Source organism: Lacerta agilis, chromosome 6 (assembly GCF_009819535.1).
Source record: "Lacerta agilis isolate rLacAgi1 chromosome 6, rLacAgi1.pri, whole genome shotgun sequence".
Taxonomy (NCBI): domain Eukaryota; kingdom Metazoa; phylum Chordata; class Lepidosauria; order Squamata; family Lacertidae; genus Lacerta; species Lacerta agilis.
The window spans coordinates 90,629,470-90,655,296 of record NC_046317.1 but is presented as its reverse complement, the minus strand read 5'-3'; the positions used below and the strand labels follow the sequence as shown (position 1 = coordinate 90,655,296).

Genomic DNA, 25,827 nt, shown 5'->3' with positions numbered 1-25,827 from the left:
CTAATGTATTTTCATTAGGTTTTTTTTTAGGGGGGCGCAGTGGTGGGGGGGAGTGTTGCAGACTGATGTGGGCATAACTGAACTAAGGAACTGAAAAATGAGAAACCGAGAAAAGACATTTGTTTGCCCATCCTGTTTCTTATTGCAACCCATGTGGGTGGGGTGCTTTTCTCAAAAGCCTACATAGGACAGAATTTGCAGGTGCATGAAACATACACGTGGCTCATATACCCAATCTTCTGCAGGGGAATGAAATGTTATTTAATTATATTTGCACTGCTGAATGGGTTTTCTTTTGCACAGTTGCTATAGGCTCAGGAGCATCTCCCCTCCAAAAAAAAGTTGGGCATGTAATTAAGTTCCTAAAATTTCAAAAACCTTAAGGTGCTTTTCTCACGGTGGGGGGTGGGGGTGCCAACCAAAAATGGGAAGATGGACTTCCTTGTTTTGGAGGAAATGTGTACTTTTGCGAATTTGATGAGTAGGCTGCCGCTGGCTCACACAATTCTTGCAGCAAGTTACTACTGCTAATACTACTAGCAGTAGTAGTAGCAGTAGTAGTAAAGAACAATCAGAAACGACTAAAAGTATAATATAGTTAAACAGCATATTATCATTTTGAAATGAAAAAAAGACTGAATTGCACTTGACCTGTTAATGACGGGGGTGAGGGGGTGGGAATCCAGTCTGCTGTGAACAGCAGCTTTCCTGTACAAATCAGCATTTGAAGTTTTTTTTTTTTTGCAGCAGTTTAGTTTCAGTGTACTGTATAGGCAATTCATTTCTCTCTCTGTTGCTCCTTATCTGGCCACAATGGCGCCATCCGTGCACTAGAGGGAGCTCTCGGCAGGCTTGGGGAAAACCCCTAGTTTTGCAAGGACCAAAAAAACTCAGTAAAATTCTTAAGTGGGTGAGGGAACAGCCCCGTGGGGACCAAGCTGGCTCAGTGGCCACAGAATGGTGGCTGGCTGCAGGCAGGGAGAACAGAATCCCCTGGTGACGGGGAGGGAATGGAGTATTGTGGAACAGGGCACAGATTGCTGGCCGGCCACCTGAACAGGAGTGCCCTGCCTTGGAACACTCCGTTGCACTTGTCTTGTATGAAAATAACGTTCCAGTTACTTCTCTTTCAGTGTATCTGAAGAAGTGTGCATGCACACAAAAGCTCATACCAGGAACAAACTTAGTTGGTCTCTAAGGTGCTACTGGAAGGAATTTTTTATTTTTTATTTTTTTAAAAAATAATGTTGCCACTGGAGCTGGAGCTGCGCAGAACTCCGCACCCGATTGGCAAAATGGGGTGGGCGAGTGGCATTTTGCAAAATGTGCTCTAGGAAGGGGCTAGGCTTTCTGACAGTTTGGAGGGGGAGAGCAGCCAAAATACCAGCCAAAATAGTGACTGTCCTCATCCTGATCTCCCCACTGGAGCCCAGAGAACCTCTTTTGCACACCTGTTTTTGTGAATGCAAGCAAATGGCTACTAGCACACTCTCTGCTCTAAGATGCCCTTTGCCTTCCTTGCTAATTGAAAGAGAATCGTCAAAGAGGCAGAAACTGCAGAGAGCAGCCGCCGCCATTGCAGAACCCATGCGATGCAGCCTTGTTTGTTTAATTTGTCTGTTTGTGTCTAAAACCTGGGTTGTGCGTGGGGAACGAGTTCCGATTTTTCATGTCAAATGGGACATGCAGCAGAGGAGACCATAGTTTCTTGCGGTTGCTTGCCTGAATTCTTCTTCCCCCCTTGTCAGGGCCGGCCCTAACATGAGACAGGGTGAGGCGACTGCCTCAGGTGGCAGGTACTGAGGAGCAGACTGAGCTTTGTGTGCCATTTGGCCTGCCCTGTGCCTGCCACACCACATTTGCCCACTACCCTTGGGCACAGTGAACGATGCTGTCCCATAGCCAGCGTGGAAGCGTGATTCAACTACCAGCCTGCTTGGGTTTTGTATGTGGAATTGGTGATGGAAGAGGAGGAGGTGCGTGCCATTTTGTCCTTTGCCTCAAGCAGCACGGTGTCTTGGGTGGCCTTTCCAGCTCCATCCACAATGCAACCTGGGCTGAGCATTAAGGTGCCTGGCCTGGAGTGATGGATGCTGGAGAGGTCAGGTGTGGAAGAATTGGGTCTCCTTAACCTTGAACCCTCCATAGAGCTGGAAGGGACTACGATGGTCGTCATCTCCAACCTGCTGCAATGCAGGAATCTTTTTGCCCAACATGAGGCTCGAACCCACGACCCCAAAATTAAGAGACTTGTGCTCTTACTGACTGAGCTATCCCTCTGTCCATGTTGTTAGGAAACTAATGAACTGCTTTTGTTGGTTAGAAATAAACAAATCAACCTCCCATGCAGATAGACGGACACATTCTTCTTGCTTTGCAAATGAATGGAGCAGAAATGAAAACCACAAACATGGTCAGCAGTGGAGCATGTCTTGATGGTGCCTGGAGTGGGCAGGTGGACACAGGGTGGGGAGGGGTGTATCAGCCCAGCCCTCACCATTGATGTGATGCCAGCCCTGATCTGCTTTTGCGCGCAGGGTCGGTGCTAGGGTTTTTTGCGCCCTAGGCGAGATCACCTTCTGGCGCCCCCCCCCCCCCGGGGCTTGGACGAGGGCTGGTGAGCCTGCAGGGCTTAGACTCCAAGCTCCCACCAGTCCCAGCTCCTTGAACAGCCAGTGAACTGGAGGTGGCGGGGTTCGCCTCCCAACAAACAACCAGCCTTTTGAAAATGCTGCGCTGGGAATCACACTGATAAGTTTCAGGCTGCGTTCAGACAATGCACCATCATCCAACTCTTTGCAGAAGATAATGATAATTGTAATCATAGTAAAAAAAAGTGGTGAATGCAAAACACAACAACTTGGCTCTTTGGAAACCAGTGTGCAGGAGTGGGGTTGCTGCAACCAGAGACTGGGAGGGCTTTGAACAGGGCAAGAGCTGGACCCAGGGTCTTGCAGGCAGAGTGGGAGGAAGGAGACAGACATTGCTGTAGCAGGTGGAGGCGGGTCGCCGAAAAGCACAAGGGAACCGGGCTGCAAACTGTTGGAACTGCCGCTGCACAGGACTGGAGGAGGGCGCAGGGCAGCCGTGAAGGAGCGCGATCCCTGGTGGCCGCCCCTCCTCTGCGCAGGCTGGAGAAGTGCTCCGGCAACCAATTGCGGCACTGAGAGGAGGGGCGGCTGCCGGGGATCGTGCAAACCTCCCGGGCAGGGCGCGCACACCAGCCGGAGAGGGCGGAGGGAGGGAGGGCTGATCACTTGCATGTCCGACTCGCCGCCGCCTGCCTCCTCCTGCCTTCCCCCAGCGGCGGGGGGTGGGGGGCAGGCTGGCCAGCGCCCCCTCCATTTTTGCGCCCTAGGCAACTGCCTAGTTCGCCTAAATGGATGCGCCGGCCCTGTTTGCACGGCTGGGATGATCCCAGCTTTGTAAAGCGGCTTGGGGAGATTGGCGTGAGGAGGATGCAACAGTCGTGCACCCTTGAATACCAGCTTCGCCCTTGCTTGGCGAGGCGGGGGTCAAAGAGCACATGGTTGTTGCATCCTCCTCGCGCCGCCCTGACAGTGTGGGCTGGAAGGGTGAGAGGAGGAGGACACAGCAGGGCAGCCATGTGGCCTTCTATCAGTTCTCCTGATGCCCTGCCAGCTCCGTCCTGCTTTGCAAGGCTGGGATGTGGGATCTGACTCGCAAAGCGGAACGGGGCTGGCAGGGTTGGCATGGAGAGCAAAATGTGCCCTCGAAAGAACTGTGCCCAGGGCAATGGGCCCCCTCGCCCCACCCATGCGATGCCTCTGAACATGGTTGTCTTCTTTGACAGAAAGACGGAGGACATTAAAGCTTCCTAGTCCTCAAGACGGTTCACTAATCTTTGTAGAAATTAGGGACACCAAATGGGCCTGATTTGGTGCCCTTGGTTGTTCTGTTTAGGAAGCTAAGCACATATGTAGTGCAATGTTGGGTCGGATATAACAACAGAAGAGCTTCCAAGATGCTCCCAGGAAGGCCACAACTTGGACATGAAGGCAAAAGCCCTCTCCTGTAGTTTCTCTCCTGCAACTCATGTTTTGTGGCATACTGGGCCTGGAGGTTCCATACCAGTCTTCCTCAAACTCGGCCCTCCAGATGTTTTTGGCCTACAACTCCCATGATCCCTAGCTAGCAGGACCAGTGGTCAGGGATGATGGGATTTGTAGTCTCAAAACATATGGTGGGACGAGTTTGAGGAAGCCTGCTCCATACCATCATTTTGGGTAAGAGCTGTTAACATGGACCTCGCCTCCATGGATGGCCCATGTCATCTGTTCATAAGTGGTGACATCACAATGTGGTTACCGAGAGCAGCGAATGGGTGGGTCTGTTTCCTTCCCCTCGGCCTTTGCCATAGGGGATTCCGGTGTATCTTATTAAGCGGGGGAAGGGGGGGGTGTTGTTCTTTTGATGACTTAATTTGATACAAGGCTGGTTAGAAATGATCTCGGGGGCAGGTTGCAGCCCATAAAGTGAAAAATACAACACAAACTATAAAATCACCAAACTCGGCACTCCGCATAAAAGTCAATCACTGCCCTATATCAAATTATCTCAGGGCGGGTTACCATTCATAAAACAGCAATACGACCTAAACCCATAAAATCACAAAAATCAATACTCCGCACAAAATCCAATCAATCTTCAAATCTCGCCTCCGGCTATGTGTTTGCTAGGTATAACCCGAAGAAGGCTGTGTTTGCTTTTGCCGCCAGACCTCTCTTCCTCCAGGAGATATAGGGGTAATCTTGGCCTACATTCCAGGGTCATTGCAAGGATTATGGAGGTAATGAAGGCAAATTGGTTTGAACATTTGAAATACGTCTATGCTGGTCATTGTGAGCGTGGGAGAAAAGGAATGAGGGTGATTCTGGATTCTTAGAATTGTAGAACTCTAGAGCTGGTCATGTAGTCCAACTCCCTACAATGCAGGAATCTCAGATAAAGCGTCCGTGACAGATGGCCATTCAATCTCTGCTTTAAAACCTCCAAGGAAGGAGAGTCTACAACCTCCTGAGGGAGACAGTTCCAGTTTCAAGCAGCTCTTAATGTCAAAAAGTTCTTCCTTTAAAAAAAAAATAATTAAATTGAATTTTATAACAATCAATGATACATATCTCATTCATTGTTATTCAGTTATTTTCCCTCCCCTCCTCTGGACTTCCCTCAACTCCCCCTCTGCTGAGTTATTTAGTTTTATTTATCATACCCTGCTTTTCCTACACAAAAATAAAATCCCTTATCATTTCTCTAAAATATCTGTTACTCAAATGAAGTTGTGAAAGTTTATTCAGATCCTGCCAATTAATCCAGTCCACTCTGTTGTTTCTGCAAATAAACTGTAAATGGATCCCAGAATCTTTTAAAGTCCTTTTTGTCCTTCTCTCGTAGTTGTCAGAAAGTTCTTCCTGGTGTTTAGTTGGAATCTCCTTTCTTGTAACTGGAAGCCATGGGTTCGAGTCCTACCCTCCGGAGCAGGAGAAAACCAGTTTGCTCCCTCTTCCATGGGACAGCCATTGAGATAATTGAAGATGGCTATCTTATCTCCTTCCAGTCGCCTCTTAACCAGGTTAACAAACCCAGCTCCTTCAACCGTTCCTCATAAGGCTTGACTCCCAGACCCTTGATCATCTTGGTTGCCCTCCTCTGCACACGTTCCAGCTTGTCAATATCTTTCTTAAATTGTGGTACCCAGAACTGGACACAGTATTCCAGGTGTGGTCTGACCAAAGGAGAATAAAGCAGTACAGTACTATTAATTCCCTTGATCAGGACACTATACTTCTGTTGGTGCAGCCTGGAATAGCATTAGCCTTTTTTGCTGCTCTATCACACTGTTGACTCATGTTAAGCTTGTGGTTAAGATCCTGTTAAGATCCTTCAATCCAGGTGTCCCCCATCTTAAATTTGAACAGCTGGTTCTGCCTGCCTAACTGTAGAACTTACATTGGTCCCTACTGAAATTCACATTCTTAGATTGGGCACAATTCTCCATTCTGTTCAGGTCATCTTGAATTCTGATTCTGCCTTCTGAGGCAGTAGCTGTCCCTCCCTGTTTGGTGTTATCTGCTAATTGGATGAGCACCCCCTCAGTTCTTTCATGCAAATTGTTTATAAAGAGTTTCAACAACAAGAAGCCCAGCACCCCACTTGTCACTTTTTCCCAAGATGATGGGGAAGCATAAGTGAGTACTCTATAGGTACAGTCAGCCAAGTAGCTACAAATCTACCTAACAGTAACCTCGTCCAGCCTACATTTTATCAGCTTATCATGGGGAACTTTGTCAAAAGCCTTCCTGAAATCAAGATACACTACATCCACAGCATTCCCCTGATCCACCAAGCTTCTATCAAAACAAGAAATTAGATTTGTCTTTCAGGACTTGTTTTTGAGAAACCCATGCTGGGTCTCAGTAACCACAGCATCCTCTTCTAGGTGCTCACAGACCAACTGCTGAATTATATGTTCAACCTTTCCTGGTATGATAAGTGTCGGTAATTACTCTGAAATTAGATCCACAAGCTCCTTTAGATGAGCCCCTTGTTGCTTCTTCCACCTTCTACGAAATGAAATTGTCGGCAACGCAATGGAAAATTTTGTTGGACCTTACATTCTGGGCAGAGTTTGTTCCAACTATCAGGGTAGTTGAAGTCTCCCATGACTACTGTCTCTCTGCTTTTTGAATGTTTGGTAATCTGCTCTAGCAAGACATCATCCAAGTCTTTAATCTGGCTTGGAAGTCTATAGCAGACACCACAATAAAATCACTGTTGTTTCTCTTTCCTACAATCTTTACCTATATACTCTGTCTGCCTTCCATGCTCCCGGTCATGGATCTCTTCACAAGTGTATGCATCCTTTACATTTAATGCTACCCACCCTCCCCCAGCTGTTTGGTGTATTCCTTTTGAACAGGTTATACACCTCAATTTCTACATTTCAGTCATGAGTCTCAACCCACCAACTTTCAGTAATGCCTATTAGGTCATATCTACCGCTGTGTATTAAGAGCTCAGATTTGTCTTGCTTGCTTCCCATGCTCTGTGCATTAGTACAGAGACAACTGATACCATGAGTCATTCCCTCCAGCTGCCGCTTCCTTGTAGTTTCCAGCCCTTTAGCAGGTTTCGTTAGCGCTAACTCAGTTTCCTGCGCATTAATGAAGCAATTATCCCCAGTACCAGGTGTTTCCATGTTGTCTGTAATGTTGTCTCCCGCCCCCGCAGGGTTTAGTTTAATCCTGATCAGGATTAATGAGCATTGAATGATCTTGCATAGATAGTATATGAAAGGTCCCCAAATGCTCCTGCAAATGGTGCTCTCCTCAACTTGAGGCTCCATCGTAATTGGCACCTCTCTCTCTGCTTTCTAAATCTGGCAGAAGGGCAATTTTTCTCATCAAGTAACGTATTGTTTAGTACGTGCTCCCACTGCAGCAACTAATTTAAGCTGTGCACCTTCTGCACACCCCAAGCATCAGTTGAGCTTGGCAAGGTCCCTAATGAGGCTGGAGCCGCATGCTTTCAACTCATGCTCATGTGCGCGAAGAAGCTCGCCATGTGGAATATTTTAAGAGGAGTGTTCCACATGGCAACTGTATCTTTGCACCAGCTTGAAGAAAGATTGGCAACAAGTACACAGTAGCACCTTGGCTCATGTTACTCTCGGGTAAACGTAAACTTCGGATTGTGAAAGCTGCGCGTGCAGTCCCTCCAGTTGCGGAAAGCTCAGGATCCGACTGGAGCTCTGGAACGGATCCCGTCTGCAACCGGAGGCACCACTGTAGTTGCAATTCTTCGCTCGGGCTATGTGCAAAAATGGCTTTCCAAAGCTCTCCATCCTATTTGTGGGTAGAGAAACTGGGAAGATAATTTCATGGAATTTCTCCAAGGGTTTCCGGGGGTGGGTGGGTGTGTCATGGGTCACCATTAGCTGTGGCACGGCGCACACAGCTGCTATCAATAGCATTACCTTTGCTACAAATAATTGCAGTCCTCAGAAAAATTCCCCAGCATCTTAGCACAATTTCACCATAATGTTATAATTATGTGTTTATTTATACCCCTCCTTTTTCCCTGATAAAAACAAAACTCGCTAAAGACGTAGAAAAATCAATGATTAAAATGCAATTAAACATTAATAGACTTAAAACTATAGACATATAAAAAAATCTATTTACAACATACCAATAATTACATTAAAAACAGCATGGCACAGCCTTTTAATTAGAGTCCCTTCTCAAAAGCATGTTGGAACAAGAAAGTCTTTTACCTGTCAGCAGATGGAGAGAAAAGATGGAGCCTGTCTAGCTTCTCTAAGGAGGGAGTTCCAAAGTCTGGAAGCCCAATTTTTGCAAGTAATTTCCTCTAATACAATGAATTTTTGCATGCTATTTTCACTAATATAGGCACGCATTTATGCACACTTTCCCTTGGTGTATGCATTTTTGTACACAATGCATTGCATAATTCAGAGAAGCGTAAATTTAAAAGGGCAGCTGCTCACATATTCTTTTGGGACGTGCAAATTTGGTCGGTTTGCCTTTAAATGCAAACTGAACTGAATTTCTCTCCAGTCCCAAGTGGCCACTTATGCATCACCAGAAAGTAAGAAAGAAAATGCATCATTTGTTTGTAAAGGAGGGGAAAAAATAACACACGCACACACAGCGCAATAGAGATATGAAAATAATTGTTCTGACTTCTAGAAAAAAATATAATTTAAAGCCGAAATGCACCATGTCTCATAATAGCATGGAGGACTGCAATCAGGTAATGTGGATACCTGCTCAGTCTACAGTCCAGGAGTTCAATTTGGATGGATATCTTGCAGCCCGCCCACCCCCAGCTCTTCTTCCTTAGGGTTCATTATCTTTAACCTGCAGTTGGACCCAACATTGTTGTATGTAAAGTACTACACTTGGGCAAAAAAAGAAATGACAGGCAGAAATACAGGATGGGTGGTACCAGGCTTGAGAGCAGTACATGTGAAAAGGATCTAGGAGTCTTGGTAGACCATCAACTTGACATGAGTCAACAGTGTGATGCAGCAGCTAAAAAAGCCAATGTAATTCTGGGCTGCATCAATAGGAGTATAGCGTCTAGATCAAGGGAAGTAATAGTACCACTATATTCTGCTCTGGTCAGACCTCACCTGGAATACTGTGTCCAGTTCTGGGCACCACAGTTCAAGAAGGATACTGACAAGCTGGAACGTGTCCAGAGTAGGGCAACCAAAATGGTCAAAGGCCTGGAAACGATGCCCTATGAGGAACGGCTTAGGGAGCTGGGTATGTTTGGCCTGGAGAAGAGAAGGTTAAGGGGTGATATGATAGCCATGTTCAAATATATAAAAGGATGTCACATGGAGGAGGGAGAAAGGTTGTTTTCTGCTGCTCCAGAGAAGCGGACACGGGGCAATGGATTCAAACTGCAAGAAAGAAGATTCCACCTAAACATTAGGAAGAACTTCCTGACAGTAAGAGCTGTTTGACAGTGGAATTGGCTGCCAAGGAGTGTGGTGGAGTCTCCTTCTTTGGAGGTCTTTAAGCGGAGGCTTGACAGCCATCTGTCAGGAATGTTTTGATGGTGTTTCCTGCTTGGCAGGGGGTTGGACTGGATGGCCCTTGTGGTCTCTTCCAACTCTAGGATTCTATGATTCCTTCAAATAGAGGACCATCCTCTGTAAAATAAGAGACATAGATGACTTGACACTGACTAGGGATGCCTGTTTCTTTCTTATTTGTTGTATTTATATCCCATCTGATGAAAACCCCATCCTCATTTGTTTGCAGGGAGATTAGATGGCACAGCCTATTTAATGAGCATTAACGCTGATTTGTTTGCAGGAAGGTTAGATGAAGTTGCACTAAAGCAATTCTTATCCTAGTGCACTTTCCTGTCACCTTCCTTATACAGTTAACGGTTGTACAACCTTACATCATACCTGTCAAATTTTCCCTTTTCTTGCGAGGAATCCAATTCGGAATAAGGGAATTTCCCTTTAAAAAGGGGGCGGGGAAGTTGACAGCTGTGCCTTATATGCAGGGCCAGATTTGGGTTTGATGTGTCCCTAAGCTACTGAAGGCAATGGGGCCCTTTATATGTCCAGCTGTCAACAACAAATTGCCGTTGTTTTTTTGTGTTGAGTATATGCTACATGGTAATTTATGGACCTAATAGGTATCTAAAGCCATTTGCACATGTTGCCGTGCAACCGGTCCATGCAGAATGTAGGCACCCTATATAGAGAAATGAGCAAACCCGGGATATTTTAGGGTGCAGGCTAGCAGGTGGGGTCCATTACTTACACCATAGGAGCCTACACAACACCAACACTGTTGCTGTATGTAGGTTTTATTTTATTTTATTTTTTAATCTTATATTTTGGAAGTGTACACCCAGGTTTGTTTTTTCCTTTAATTTTTTTTGGGGGGGCCCAAACGAGTGGGCCCCTAAGCTGTAGCTTATACGTAAATCCGGCACTGCTTGTATGTTGCTTTGTGACAGAATCCCACCCAAAAATGGTGTCAGACTGCAGCGCCTTGCAGAAGGCAGGCAGTCCTAAAATGGACATGCAGCTCGCTCGCTCCCCACCCCCCCCCAAAAAAAATTGTTTTGCTTACTGCCTGGACGTTAACTTTAGCCAGGCTTGGAAGTTGAAATGCATGTATATTTTTGCTTTGGGTTTGGAAATGTAAGTTCTGTAAGCAGGGAGTTAAACCCATGGCAAGGGAGAGATCAGAACTGTTTCATTTTCCGGAGAGTTTCTACCGCTTCAAGTGTGCTCGAACTTTGCCATAAATTATGCTCCTCGGGTCCTGCTGAGTGAGAATAGAAAGCTTCCACGAGTTCCTACTGTAGGTGCCATTTTAAATCTGTACGTCTGCAATGTGCAATTGCCTTTCAAGCTGAGGCCGGTGTGCCCCTGGCTGGGTGGCTGACTAGAGCATGATAATCAGAACCCCACTTCAAAAGTTTAAGGCTTTCGAAATTGGGCTCTTAACTTGTTGTTTTTGTTTTCCCATTGTCAGAAATGACTGAGAGGATTTGAAAGAGGAGGGTTTCTGCCACGAATACGGGATGAGGAACATCCGGTTTGACAGCAGCCCTTGTGAAAGGGATCCGGGGCTCTTGGTAGACATGAGCCAACTGTGTGGTGCAACTGCAAAAAAGACTAATGCTCCTCTAGATTTTATCAACAGAAGTATAGTATTAGTACCAGTCTTTCAATAGGCCCAGTGGCGTAGGAGGGGTGGGGCGTATGGGGCGGGGCACCCCGGGCTCCAGGGGAGGGGGGTGACACTCGGCGTCCCCTCCCCAAACCGAGCCCCGTCGCCCGGCACCCGTCTATACTGCTTTACGGACGTCCGGGGCAGCCCCACGACCCACTGCTTGCTCGGTGGTTCGCCCAGTCACCAAGGAGCAGCAGCGCTGGCCCGGATGGACTGGGCACACGCGGCATTTCCGCGTATGTGCAGTCCGTATGGCGTGGTGCCTCCGCGCTGCTACCCTGGGCAGCCGAAAGGCTTCCTCCGCCGCTGAATAGGCCCTTTTCCTAACCCAACTGAGCTCTTCCTATTCGCTGAGAGCCAGTGTGGTGCAGTGGTTAAGAGCGGTAGACTCGTAATCTGGGGAACCGGGTTCGTGTCTCCGCTCCTCCACATGCAGCTGCTGGGTGACCTTGGGCTAGTCACACTTCTCTGAAGTCTCTCAGCCCCACTCACCTCACAGAGTGTTTGTTGTGGGGGAGGAAGGGAAAGGAGAATGTGAGCCGATTTGAGACTCCTTCGGGTAGTGATAAAGCGGGATATCAAATCCAAACTCTTCTTCTTCTTCTTAGCTGTGATTCCTTCATTGCAGGGGGGGTTGGGCTAGATGACCCTTTGGGTCCCTTCCAACTCTACAATTCTACGATTCCTAGGTAAAGTCCAGAAGGCTGGAAGATACTTAAAGGTGCACACATCTTGTCTGAGGCCTGGAGTGGGGGTCTTCTTCAATTCCCTTAGAATGGCAATGGCGCCCACTTGAGAGGTGCCAGAACTGAGTTCCAGCAAGTTCTGGCTGAAAAACAGCCTGAATAAAGTTATAAACCAGGGGTCAGCAACCTTTTTCAGCCATGGGCCAGTCCACCGTCTCTCAGACCATGTGGTGGGCCGTACTATATGTTATGTATTGGTTTAATATGCATACATGAGTTTCACTGCTAGTTCTGAAACTACTTTTCCCGCTCCAGGGTGATTCAAACGGGTGCAGTGGCAGTTGCTGTTGGTTAACCTGTTGGCACAGTTTGGATCCTTACTCTGATTGGGTCCCGCCAAAATCTAAATGTATCCTTTCCCCCAACTCGTGTTCCTGAGAGTATAAAAGGAGCTGTCCCTTTCCCTCCAGCCAGTCAAGTTCCTACTGCAATAAAGGAGATTGTTCTTGTTAGACTTGACTCCTAGCATATCCTTGCTAGCATGCTGAATCACTGTCCAGAGCTGATTACACGAAGAGCTGAAAACATATAGACACTGCACCCACGCACAAATAACCCAGAGATGCGTTTTAAATAAAAGCACACATTCTATTCATGTAAAAACATGCTGATTCCCGGACCATCTGCAGGCTGGATTGAGAAGGCGATTGGGCCGCATCCGGCCCCCAGGCCTTAGGTTGCTTACCTATGTTATAAACTCAAACAAACTCTGGTTTGGCAAGGTAGCTCAGATAAACCTGGGAATATTTTTTTTTTCCAGAAAAATTGAAGTTTTAAAGAACTACTGACAGTCTATTCTACACTGATTTATTGAGTACCATGCAGTTTTTGACCTTGCTTGCAAAACTAATCTGCGCGCCTCATTCTCACCCAAGCTCTACCGACGCAAGATAACAATGGCACCAGACTCGTGGCCCTGACAGACTCACAGTGCATGGGATGCGCCACTGTGGCGTTGCTGCCTAATCTGATCTGACGCTACACGCTAGTATGCGGTGACACGAGTGCAGATTTTATTATCGAAGCCTTGCAGTGCATGTGGACAGGCATGGGAGTTTGCCCATGACTGTTTCGCCCATTAAGTCCCCGGTCAGCTGGGAGGCATGAGGCATTCTTGGCATGACAGTGTAAGTCTGGCTTAGCGCTCCGAAGCCTGGGGAAAGTGCAACTGGCTGCCTCTCCCCACTCTGCGCAGGCCAACTTAGATATCCGGTCTATCCTCCTAATTTTTGTAGCCTAAATAATAATAATAAATTATTATTATTATTATTATTATTATTATTATTATTTTATTATTTATACCCTGCCCATCTGGCTGGGCCTCCCCAGCCACTCTGGGCAGCTTCCAACACAATATTAAAATACAATAATTCATCAGATATTAAAAACTTCCCTAAACAGGGCTGCCTTAAGATGTCTTCTAAAAGTCTGATAGTTGTTGTTCTCTTTGACATCTGGTGGGAGGGTGCCACTACCGAAAAGGCCCTCTGTCTGGTTCCCTGTAGCTTGGCTTCTTGTAATGAGGGAACCGTCAGAAGGCCCTTGGCGCTAGACCTTAGTGTCTGGGTAATCGATTGGGGTGGAGACACTCCTTCAGATATACTAGCAGGGCACTGGCATTCTGGGGGTGGGGCACGCCGCCTGCAGGGGCGGGGCACCCAGCATGGGCGGGGGGGCAACTGCCATGGAACCCCACGGGGATCACGCTGCTGGGGGCAGTACGCTCCCACCGCCCCGCTCTTCCTCCGCCAGTGCTTAGAATCATAGAATTGTAGAGTTAGAAGGGGCTCGAGTCATCTAGTCCAGTGTTTTTCAACCACTGTTCCGTGGCACACTAGTGTGCCGCGAGATGTTGCCTGGTGTGCCGTGGGAAAAATTTGTTTATTTGATTCCTATTCAAGAGAATTACTTTATATATAGTCAATATAGGCACAGAGTTATTTTTTTTAACATTTTCTAATGGTGGTGTGCCTCGTGATTTTTTTCATGAAACAAGTGTGCCTTTGCCCAAAAAAGGTTGAAAAACACTGATCTAGTCCAACCGCCTGCAATGCAGGAATCACAGCTAAAGAATCCCTAACAGGTGGAAACCCAACCTCTGCTTGGAAAGCTTCATCTGAAGGAGAGCTCATCTCCTGAGAATCTGTTCCACTACTGAATAGCTGTCAGAAAGTTCTTCCTGATGTTTAGTCGGAATCTCCTTTCTTGCAGCTTGAAGCCATTGGTTCAGGTTCTTGTTTCCGTTGCAGGAGAAAACTGGCTTGCTCCATCTTCTATGTGACAGCCCCTTAGATATGTGAAGATGGCTGTTGTATATCCTCTCAGTCTCCTCTTTTCCAGGCTAGACATACCCAGCTCCTTCAACCGTCTCTCATAAGTCTTCGTTTCCAGACCCTTGGCCATCTTGATTGCCCTCCTCTGCACACGTTCCAACTTGTCAGCAATCCTTCTTAAATTGTGGTGTGGACACAGTATTCCAGGCGCGGTCTGACCAAGGCAGAACAGAGTGGTACTGTTACTTCCCTTGATCTGGGCACTATACTTCTGTTGATGCAGCCTAGAATAGCATTGGCTTTTTGCTGCTGCATCACACTGTTGGCTCATGTTGAAGTTGTGGTCTGCTAAGACCCCTAAATCCTTTTCACATGTAATGCTAGTAACATGACAAGGAATGTTTAATTTGGGTGTCAGTGACCCCCTTAATGAAATCCTGCCTCTAGGAAAAGAGAAGGCAGAACTTCCTGGAGCTCAGGCCCGTAAGAATCTGCTTTGTACTTCATCAGACCATTGGTCCATCTACCTCTGTACTGTCTACGCCAGGGGTCAGCAAACTTTTTCAGCAGGGAGCTGGTCCACTGTCCCTCAGACCTTGTGGGAGGCCGGACTATATTTTGAAAAAAATAAATGAACAAATTCCTATGCCCCACAAATAACCCAGAGATGCATTTTAAATAAAAGCACACATTCTGCTCATGTAAAAACACCAGGAAGGCCCCACAAATAACCCAGAGATACATTTTAAATAAAAGGACACATTCTACTCATGTAAAAACACCAGGAAGGCCCCACAAATAACCCAGAGATGCATTTTAAATAAAAGGACACATTCTACTCATGTAAAAACACCAGGCAGGCCCCACAAATAACCCAGAGATGCAGAGAGCCAGTGTGGTGTAGTGGTTAAGAGCGGTAGACTCGTTATCTGGTGAACCGGGTTTGCTTCCCCGCTCCTCCACATGCAGCTTCTGGGTGACCTTGGGCTAGTCACACTTCTCTGAAGTCTCTCAGCCCCACTCACCTCACAGAGTGTTTGTTGTGGGGGAGGAAGGGAAAGGAGAATGTTAGCCGCTTTGAGACTCCTTCGGGTAGTGAAAAGCGGGATATCAAATCCAAACTCTTCTTCTTCTTCTTCTACTCATGTAAAAATACCAGGCAGGCCCCACAAATAACCCAGAGGTGCATTTTAAATAAAAGCACACATTCTACTCATGTAAAAACACGCTGATTCCCGGACCATCCGCGGGCCAGATTTAGAAGGCGATTGGGCCGCATCCGGCCCCCAGGCCTGCCTTTGGGGACCCCTGGTCTACACTGACTTGGGAGTGGTTCCCCAGGGTTTAAGGTGGGGGGTGGGGAATTCCCACCCCAACCAAAATATGCCAGGGATTGGACCTGGGACTTCGGCATACGAAGCCGATGTCCTACCACTGAGCTCTGGCCCTTTCTCCCCAGCTAGGTGTACAGATGGCGAAGACTACAGTCAGAAGGAGGAATGCAGACACATGGGCAGAGAATGCCTTTAAATAAATGGTTGCTCCGTGCAGCCTAGCTAGGCCGATAACGAGTATTTGCCGTCTGTCAGGGCAAACCCACCCTGATGATGAATGCAAGAGCAAGTCGCTTGCGAGCTGTGGGTGTTTGATTCCTGGGGGAAGGTACTAATTATGGCATTATACCTCCTGAAAGACGCCACACTCCTCTCTAGTGCAGCACCAAAGAGCTCTGCTTTCATCTCCAACCGCTTATTAAGAAGGGGCAGGGAATCCTCCCAAACGAAGCAAGAGATCTAGAAATGAAGGCTGGAGCTCTGCCCTCTTAAGTCACGGGAGGAGCTGAGAGGGAATCGTCCCGCGCTTGGCGTCTTTGACAAAGGCCCCCTGGGGCGCTGGGGGTGGGTTTTTCCGCTTGCTGTTTTTTATTTGTAAATGCAAAAGCGGGGCCCTTTTAGTCTTGATCCTGCAGATCAGTTGCATGTACGCTTCCACCACGGACGAGGGATAAAATGGGTTCGGTTCGCATTTAAGGATGAACTTGACTCGTTTGCGCTTCCCGGAACCGTACGCAAACCAAAAGTCAGCCGTCCTTCCAGATCTGCACTCGTCTGCCTTTTGCAGTTCTCCAGCCAAGTTGCGTGAGGAAGGTTGAATATTCTGGAATAAAGGGTGCAGGAAAATGCACGTGTTGGTGAAAACAGCATCCCAAAACGCATTGCGTGAAGGCATGTTGCTTTTTTACAAATGCATATTTTAGGCAAAAGTGCATACAAAAAATGTGCTTACCGTATTTTTCGCTCCATAAAACGCACTTTTTTCCTCCTAAAAATTAAGGGGAAATATCTGTGCGTCTTATGGAGTGAATGGTGGTCCCTGGAGCCGAATTGCCCAGGGGCCAAAAGAGGATCATGCTTTTTATTTTACAAAGAGAAAAGGGGGTGTTGAAAGGACCCTGCTCAGCAGCTGATCAGCAAGAGATCGGGAGAGAGATAAGAGTCCCGGCTCCTTTTCAGCCCAGCCCTCCTTTGTTGAATGTGCTGCAGAGGGAGGTTGTTTGTTTCCCTAGCGACATGGGACTGGCTGATTAGATTATCTGTCTGGAAACTGTAGAAATGTCTCCCTTTCCTTCAGAAGCTGCAGAAATGTGAGTTGAACCCCATAAAAAATGGGGCTTTTTCCCCTTTGCAAAAGGAGCTTTGCTTTTCTCCCTTTGCAAAAAAGCTGCAAAACTTTTAGCAGATCCTCAAAAAACCAGGGCTTTTAGAGGAGGAAAACCAGAAAAATATTTTTTTTCTTGTTTCCTCCTCTAAAAATGAGGTGCGCCTTATGGTCTGGTGCGCCCTATGGAGCAAAAAATATGGTATTTGTTTTGAGGAATTCTCACTAATACGCTGATGCACTGTTCACGGGGGCTTTGAAAGAACTGAACGTAAGATGGAAAAATGAGAGACACGAATGTTGATGGTCAGGAGCTTAGGGTTAAAAATGCAGATGGGCTTAGCTATGGGAACCTGATAGTTAACAGGATCACAGCAAGAGGATAAGTGGTGATTTAACTTGTTCCTCCTCTGCTGCAGCAGTGGGAGAGGGCTAATGCCAGGGCCGGCTGCAGGACTGAAGGGCCCCCTGGCAGGATATCTCGAATGCAATTAATGGTATATTCAGGGGAAACGTAGATCTGAAGCCAAAGCACATGCTTTTTGGATGCGTAAAAGGAGTTGGCATGATCAGTAGCAGCAAAGCCAGTAACAGCGGTTAAGTATGTTATGCACCGAAGGCCAAGCTGATATATTTATTAGAATTTCAACAGAATTTGAAATTTCAAGGTAGAATTTGGCTATTTGGTTTAGTTCTAAACAATTAGAAGTTGTTGTAACATGGGGATCGTGATTCAGCAAGTGATTTCAGCTCTGACATAGCAGGCAGGAGACAGCTTCTTCGTGTAACACTCTTTATTCCGGCAAATAAGACTGGGGAACTGAGGAGAGGGAAGCTACATTTATAGGGACAGAAGACTGGCTAGAATGGATACATTTTGGAGGGAACAATCTCAAGCAATCACAAAGCTGCCTTTTGGTGGGAACCAATAAGACTGAGGATCCAAATGCAGCAACTTGAATGAACCAATAGTAGCTGTTCCTTTTGGAACAGGAAGGCAGTTACTTTCCCCTAATGTGAATACAGACAATAATAATACAGATATTATAACCCTTGAATCAATACACAACAGAAGTGTTTGGATTTATGGGCAGGGGTGCTTCCATTTTTATTCATAACATGATGATTGTTAATATACATGGCAGTATTTGCTGACAATATTTGTGGATATAATAGAGTTGTCATTGATGATGAAGATGATGGTGATAGGCCCCCCGGGAACGAGCTTTTTTGGCAAAATCTCAAAGTTTTTGAAAGAAATTCGCCAAAATCTACACTTCTGACATAAAGGTAAAGGTAAAGGGACCCCTGACCATTAGGTCCAGTTGTGTCCGACTCTGTGGTTGCGGCGCTCATCTCGCTTTATTGGCCAAGGGAACCAGCGTTTGTCCGCAGACAGCTTCCGCAGACAACGTCCTGAATTTCCTGGACGTAGATGGGATTCAGCAGTCGGAAACAGTGTCCGGGAGAAAATTGCCGAAAAATGTCCCAGAAAATTCGGACATATGGCAATGCCATATTATGGCATCCCATGTTCGAAAGCATGTTTAAGTGCAAGTAGATAAATAGGTACCGCTCTGGCGGGAAGGTAAACGGCGTTTCCGTGCGCTGCTCTGGTTTGCCAGAAGCAGCTTAGTCATGCTGGCCACATGACCCGGAAGCTGTACGCCTGCTCCCTCGGCCAGTAAAGCGAGATGAGTGCCGCAACCCCAGAGTCATCCATGACTGGACCTAACGGTCAGGGGTCCCTTTACCTTTAACCCAGAGCAGACCTGGCACAGAAACAGCTTTTAATTTCATTTGCCCTGCCTTGGATTTAACTTGTGCAATTTCAGCCACATTGTGTGATCATACCGTGTGTGTTTGGTGCGGTGTGGATATATATGAAAAATACACACTTTCGTCCTGCGCAAAACAATTTTTCTGGTCCCCGTCACCACCCCAGTTTCTTTGCTTTTGCAGTTTTCGCATTATTTCAAGAGTCAGCAAAGCCCATTTTGAGCAGGGATGAGAGTGGAATGAAAGGAAATGTGTGTACACTCTGGGCAGTGAAGACCCTCTCGGAACATTTCCAGCTCACTTTCAACTCCTGGAATCTCTTTCAACTCTCTTTGGCTAGAGACAGTTGTCTTAAATGCATTTCCTATCTCTCTTGCCATCGCCTTTCCATCCCAGTCTCCCTAGCACATGAGAATCTCTCTGCTAAGGTTTTCTCCTCAGAAGTGCTTTTGCACAAGCCCCACAACCCTCCACCCACCCTATCTTGCAGGGTGTTAGCAAGCAATTTTCCCTGGAGCTCCCCCACCCTCCTGCGCTCAGTGAGATTCCCTTTCTGAATCGTCCTCCGCTGCAGCACCATCTCCCCGCTTTCTAATTGCTGCGGCGCAGGTTGTCTGAAACTTTCAGCGTGGCATGCAGGGAATGGCCCAGACATGCCGGAGTCAAACAGCCCTCTTGGAATTCTCGATTGAGCTCCCTTTCTATATATAACCCTTGGAGGGTTGGAGACAGCTGGTGTTCTGTTCCGATGGCACACCAACCCTTCCAGTTATGGCTAAATTGGGCCAAATTTGAGAAATCCATAATCGGATCTTCTCCAGTCCTATTATTATTGCAGCGTGTGCAGTGGAGGGTGACCAGGATCAGAGAAGGCCTGGCAGATTTTATTTTATTTTACAGACCAGGTGCAAATAATTGCATTTCAGTTCTAAAAACGGCGTGCACGTTCACCCACTAAAATAGACATATTTGTGTGCATTTTCTGAAAGGCATAACCTGGAGATGAACCTGATCCAACTGATAACTGCGTGCTGATCTGCATCCAAATCCTGGGCCGGGGAATTTATCATCTCGGTCGCTCTCCTCCGCACACATTCCAGCTTGTCAAAATCCATCTTAAATTGTGCTCCCCAGAAAAGCCTTATGAGGAATGGTTGAGGGAGCTGGATATGTTTAGCCAGAAGAAGAAGAAGAAGAAGAAGAAGAAGAAGAAGAAGAAGAGAGAATTTACATGATTGTTGTTGTTGTTCAGTCGTTCAGTCGTGTCCGACTCTTCGTGACCCCATGGACCAGAGCACGCCAGGCACCCCTATCTTCCACTGCCTCCCGCAGTTTGGCCAAACTCATGCCAGTCGCTTCAAGAACACTGTCCAACCATCTCATCCTCTATCGTCCTCTTCTCCTTGTGCCCTCCATCTTTCCCAACATCAGGGTCTTTTTCAGGGAGTCTTCTCTTCTCATGAGGTGGCCAAAGTACTGCAGCCTCAACTTCAGGATCTGTCCTTCCAGTGAGCACTCAGGGCTGATTTCTTTAAGGATGGATAGGTTTGATCTTTTTGCAGTCCACGGGACTCTCAAGAGTCTCCTCCAGCACCATAATTCAAAAGCATCAATTCTTTGGCGATCGGTCTTCTTTATGGTCCAGCTCTCACTTCCATACACTACTACTGGAAAAACCATAGCTTTAACTATACCATGGAGTTTTCTTGGCAGGGATACTGGAGTGGCTTGCCAGTTCTCCTTCTCCAGGTGGATTCAAATATCTGAAAGGAGGTTGCTCAGAAGATACAGCAAACTTGTTTTCTCCTGCTGCATAGGGTAGGGCCCTAGCCAATTGATGCAAATTTCAAGAAAGGAGATTCCATCTCTATATTAGGAAGAACTTTATGATGGTAAGAGCTGTTTGACAGTGGAACGGACTGCCTTGGGAGCTTGTGGACTCTACTTGAGAGTTTTTTTTAGCAGAGGTTGGATGGCCATCTGTCATAAATTCGTCAGCTGTGATTCCTGCATTGCAGGGAGTTGAACTAGATGCCCCTTGGGGTCCCTTCCAACTCTACAGTTCTATGAGTTGCATAAAATCAACATCAGGGAGGGAGCAATCTGGTCTGGTGTTGGGAAGGGAGGTGTTGATGAAACTTACGGTAAGCTTGTTTTGGCTTGACTTCTGTCAAATCCAACTTGGGTGGGAATGTAAGGAGGCGGTGACTTCTGTCCCATCCTGGATTCATCTCAACCAGTGCTGTTTCCATTCTGCAACAGTTCAGCTTCCACTAAAACCTATGCTACATGCAGGACCAGCCCAAAACATTATGGCACCTGAGGCGAACCACAAAATGGAATCCCCCTCGCTGTCGGGGACAAAGGGGTGAATGAAGATCTACATAAGGAACAAGGGAGGAATAACGATCTGTATCAGGATCTGCTGCCTCTGTGGATTCTGCCACCTGAGGTGATTTCCTCACCTTGCTTCATGGGTGAGCTGGCCCTGGTTACATGTCTTGTTATCTTGCTATGGCCGAAACAATGCATTTAAGTAGAAGGGAATATTCACAACCAGTGCAGAAAATCATTTACATAATGTTTGCAGCCTAAAACAACGGGGACTACTGCTCATATTCTCTTGCGTAATTTCCAATCTTGGCCTTGGACAAAGTGTAAATTGCAGGAATTTATTCCCCTGTTGTCATTCCTAGCATAATTCTTTGACATCCCTATTATTATTGCTGCAATTCTGGGCTGCATCAATAGGAGTATAGCATCTAGATCAAGGGAAGTAATAGTACCACTCTATTCCGCTCTGGTCAGACCTCACCTGGAGTACTGTGTCCAGTTCTGGGCACCACAGTTCAAGAAGGATACTGGCAAGCTGGAACGTGTCCAGAAGAGGGCAACCAAAATGGTCCAAGGCCTGGAAACGATGCCTTATGAGGAACGGCTTAGGGAGCTGGGTATGTTTAGCCTGGAGAAGAGAAGGTTAAGGGGGGATATGCTGTTGTTGTTGTTGTTCAGTCGTTCAGTCATGTCCGACTCTTCGTGACCCCGTGGACCAGAGCACGCCAGGCACGCCTATCCTTCACTGCCTCCCGCAGTTTGGCCAAACTCATGTTAGTAGCTTCGAGAACACTGTCCAGCCATCTCATCCTCTGTCGTCCCCTTCTCCTTGTGCCCTCCATCTTTCCCAACATCAGGGTCTTTTCCAGGGAGTCTTCTCTTCTCATGAGGTGGCCAAAGTACTGGAGCCGCAACTTCAGGATCTGTCCTTCTAGTGAGCACTCAGGGCCGATTTCCTTGAGAATGGATAGGTGATATGATAGCCATGTTCAAATATATAAAAGGATGTCATATAGAGGAGGGAGAAAGGTTGTTTTCTGCTGCTCCAGAAAAGCGGACACGGGGCAATGGATTCAAACTACAAGAAAGAAGATTCCACCTAAACATTAGGAAGAACTTCCTGAGAGTAAGAGCTGTTGGACAGTGGAATTTGCTGCCGAGGAGTGTGGTGGAGTCTCCTTCTTTGGAGGTCTTTAAGCGGAGGCTTGACAGCCATCTGTCAGGAATGCTTTGATGGTGTTTCCTGCTTGGCAGGGGGTTGGACTGGATGGCCCTTGGGGTCTCTTCCAACTCTAGGATTCTATGATTCTATAGAACATGCTATGCCTACAAACGGTCCTGTATTCCTCCCTGGAATCTCCAGGTTATTATATTTTTTAAGAGATCAGGTAGCAAGCAGTGGGGGCAGACCTCTATCTGATCCCCTGGTGAACTACTGCTAAGTGGAGCAGACAGTGCTAATGTACCTGGCGGGATCACTGGGAGATTCACAGACTCTCATTTAAACTGGGAGGCACCACAGCGCAGTTCAGGAATAGAGCACTTGCTCTGCATGCAAAAGGTCCCTGGTTCTGTCACTTCATCTGCTGTGGAAAGGGATTTAGGATTTATTGCAAGAGTCGGGCTAATATTGGTACCCATCAACTACTGTTCTGCAGCTACCATCATTAGCCAATCCTTGAATAAGCCTATCCATTTCATTTTCTTTGATAACAAGAAGACTTTGCTGGAGCAGACAAAAAGCCAATCTCCTTAAGCATCCTATTCTCTTCTTGCCTATTGAAAGCTCGCAAGCAAGGCATGAGAGTGGGGGGGGGGACCCATTCTCTTCATTCTCATTCCCTGCAACTGGCATTGAAACGCATGCTGCCTCTGCCAGTGGAAATATTCAGAAGCGCAGTATTTCTGACAGGTTTCTGCCTAGATCAGGCAATACAGTGGAATTTGCCACCAAGGAGTGTGGTGGAGTCTCCTTCTTTGGAGGTCTTTAAGCGGAGGCTTGACAGCCATCTGTCAGGAATGCTTTGATGGTGTTTCCTGCTTGGCAGGGGGTTGGACTGGGTGGCCCTTGTGGTCTCTTCCAACTCTAGGATTCTATGAATACTGCAAAAGGAGGGCTTCACCCTAAAATTCTGACGTGGCCTATTTTCCTTCTCCCCTCCCCTCCCCCCCCTTTTAAAAAAAGGATTGAGAACAGTGAAAAAGTTATATTCAATAGTTTGCCCCTTGGGCTTCCATAGAAATATCCCCCGGCCAAAATGACACTTACAAATAGTTTGTGCCTTAAGTCCGAATGCAAATCTGAAAATCTGCCTTTCAGAATCAGTGTAAATTCATAAACTACAGGTGGCATATCCTACAGCGATACTAATTCAGGTTTACCCGCACTTGATAAAGGGTTCCAGGTTAGAGCCCTCTAGCACTGCATTTTCACAAGCAGCTGGGAGAAATATTTTTTTATGGTTTTTAATATAGCTCTCTGTTACCTGGCAACACCTGTTCCCATGGACAAGATCCCTTTATAACGTTTACTCAGAGAAGAGTCTCGTATAGCAAAGCCAAATGATCTAGAATCTCTCTCCTTGCTGAGTTTGCCCCAGTTATTGCTTTCTGTTCAGTGGGCATGGGGCATTCTGAAATTGTCCTTTAATTAGTCAGTTCCTGTACTGCTGGAAGGTCTTTAATTATAAGCAGAGAGAAAAACAAGAGAGAGCTTGTAATTAAAGGCCCCTCCTGGGAACAGGAATTCGCTGTGTTCCTGCTGAACGAGACAAAATTCAGAGAGCAGGAACTGCAAGGAGGAAGCTTCTAAGTAAAAGGACAAAAGTCCCGAATGCCTCACTAATGGCTGCAGAAGGACAGGGCTCCAGCTGCTGCTGCTTTTTGGCTTTGCAGCACAAGGAAATGGCAGCAACAAGAAGTTTGGATTCTCAGTAAACAGAAAGTAACTCCAGAATAAACAGCAGTGTGGAATCAAACCTATCCTATGCACCGCAGCTCCCAACCCGCCTCTATTAAATCTTTGGGTTAGTCACATTTATTACGCTGAATTATGAGTGCTTTGAGTTCCCCGGAGAATAGCAGTATAATTTCTTTTTTTACGTTTTAAAAAAATAATGTACAGGGGTTTTATTTTGAATAACAATAACATTGAATAGTAATATGTGAAACAACAAAGGGGGGATGCTGTAGTGGGAACGTAAAGCTGGAAAATTACAGACAGAGGATGTCAAGGACTCGCAGCTCTATTCATATAGAGACGATACCAGCATCATCTTCTGAAATTTTCAATTGAGATGTTAATACCATCTTCCCGTATCAGGCAGAGTCTTGAAATGCTGCTTCAGTGGCAAATTGGTTTGAGGGTGATTTTGCAGATAGTGTTGGTCTTGATCTTATAGTGCCATCTCCTCCTCCAACCCCTCCCTCCCTCCCTCCCTCCTTTTCTTGCCTCTTCTGCCTGTTTTTTTTTGGGGGGGGGGCTATGCTTCTTTCCTGAAACGATGGGATTTGCTTCCAAACGATGCCGTGATGGACACTAGCTTGGCTGGTTTTCGGAGCCATTTAGATGTGTCCGTGGAGCATCAGGCTAGCAACTGGCTACTAGCCAGGATGGCTGTGGGCTGCCTCCAGTTTTGGAGGTGCTGGGTCTCCGAATACCCCTTGCTGGGGACCAGAAGCAGGCAGAATAGTGGCCCACCATGAGAACATTGTGCTGGATCACATGGAGCATGGGCTTGATCTAGCAAGGTTCTCCTAATGTGCTTTTAAATCAACAACTATCCTAGAAGAGTGTGCCTCTGACCGTGTACAAAATGCCCACTGGCAGCCTGTCGCCACATGCTTTTGCAGCAAAGAGGAGGGCGATCTTCCAAAGTGCAGAGGGCAGGGTTCCCAGTCAACCTTTGGGCTCAGCTTCTCTTCTTAGAAATTGCTGCTCCCAGCAGCTTACTTTCGCCTCTGGACATTTCTCTTAGAAACGAGGGCAGCAAGAAATCCTGAGGTTCAGCTGAGCCAAAGCAGTTGAAGGGTGGAGCTCAGTATTGTCCACACAATGCAGCGGCTCTCTGGGGTTTTAGACTGGGGATGTTCTTAACCCTCCCTGGGGTTACAGGTAGGTAGCCGTGTTGGTCTGCCATAGTTGAAACAAAATTAAAAAATGAAAAAAATCCTTCCAGTAGCACCTTAGAAACCAACTAAGTTTGTTATTGGTCGAAACAAAATAGAAAATTCTTTCCAGTAGCACCTTAGAGACCAACTGAGTTTGTTCTTGGTATGAGCTTTCGTGTGCATGCACACTTCTTCAGATACACTGAAACAGAAGTCACCAGGAGCTTCCGGTGGAGCTGCAGCCATCGCAGGATCGTGGAATATCCCTCTTGGGAGTTCCAGGCGTACCTGGGGGAAAAAGGGGTCGCGCAAAGGCTAAGCGGACCCGTCGCTTCAAGGGGGGTTACCTTGAAGCTCAGTGTACCCGGCAGCGTCATTTGCTGCACTCCTGACCTGAGGTTTTGAGCATGAACTTCAGGAATAAGGGGTGAAAAGCGGACGCAAGTAGGGGACATCGCACCCCCCCAGCGGCGCAAAGCCTCGAGATCCGGATAAAAGCAGCCCGCTTCCAAGACAAAAGGGAAAGAAGATAAAAAACGGGAGCAGCAGGAAAGATCGAGCTGCCTATAATTTAAGAATTGGCAACTGTACAGATTTGGACGGGAGTAAGAGACGCAAAAAGGGAGTCCGTCTCTACTCTGGCGAAAAGATGGCGCTGGGCATGACTGT

At 46.9% G+C, this 25,827-nt stretch overlaps 1 protein-coding gene across 1 annotated transcript in view; it reads left to right on the top strand.

Annotated features, from left to right (window-relative positions):
- The window catches only part of LOC117049130 (tyrosine-protein phosphatase non-receptor type substrate 1-like), a 163,016-nt gene that overhangs the window by 759 nt on the left and 136,430 nt on the right, over positions 1-25,827 (top strand). The gene's annotated exons all lie outside the window — the stretch shown is intronic.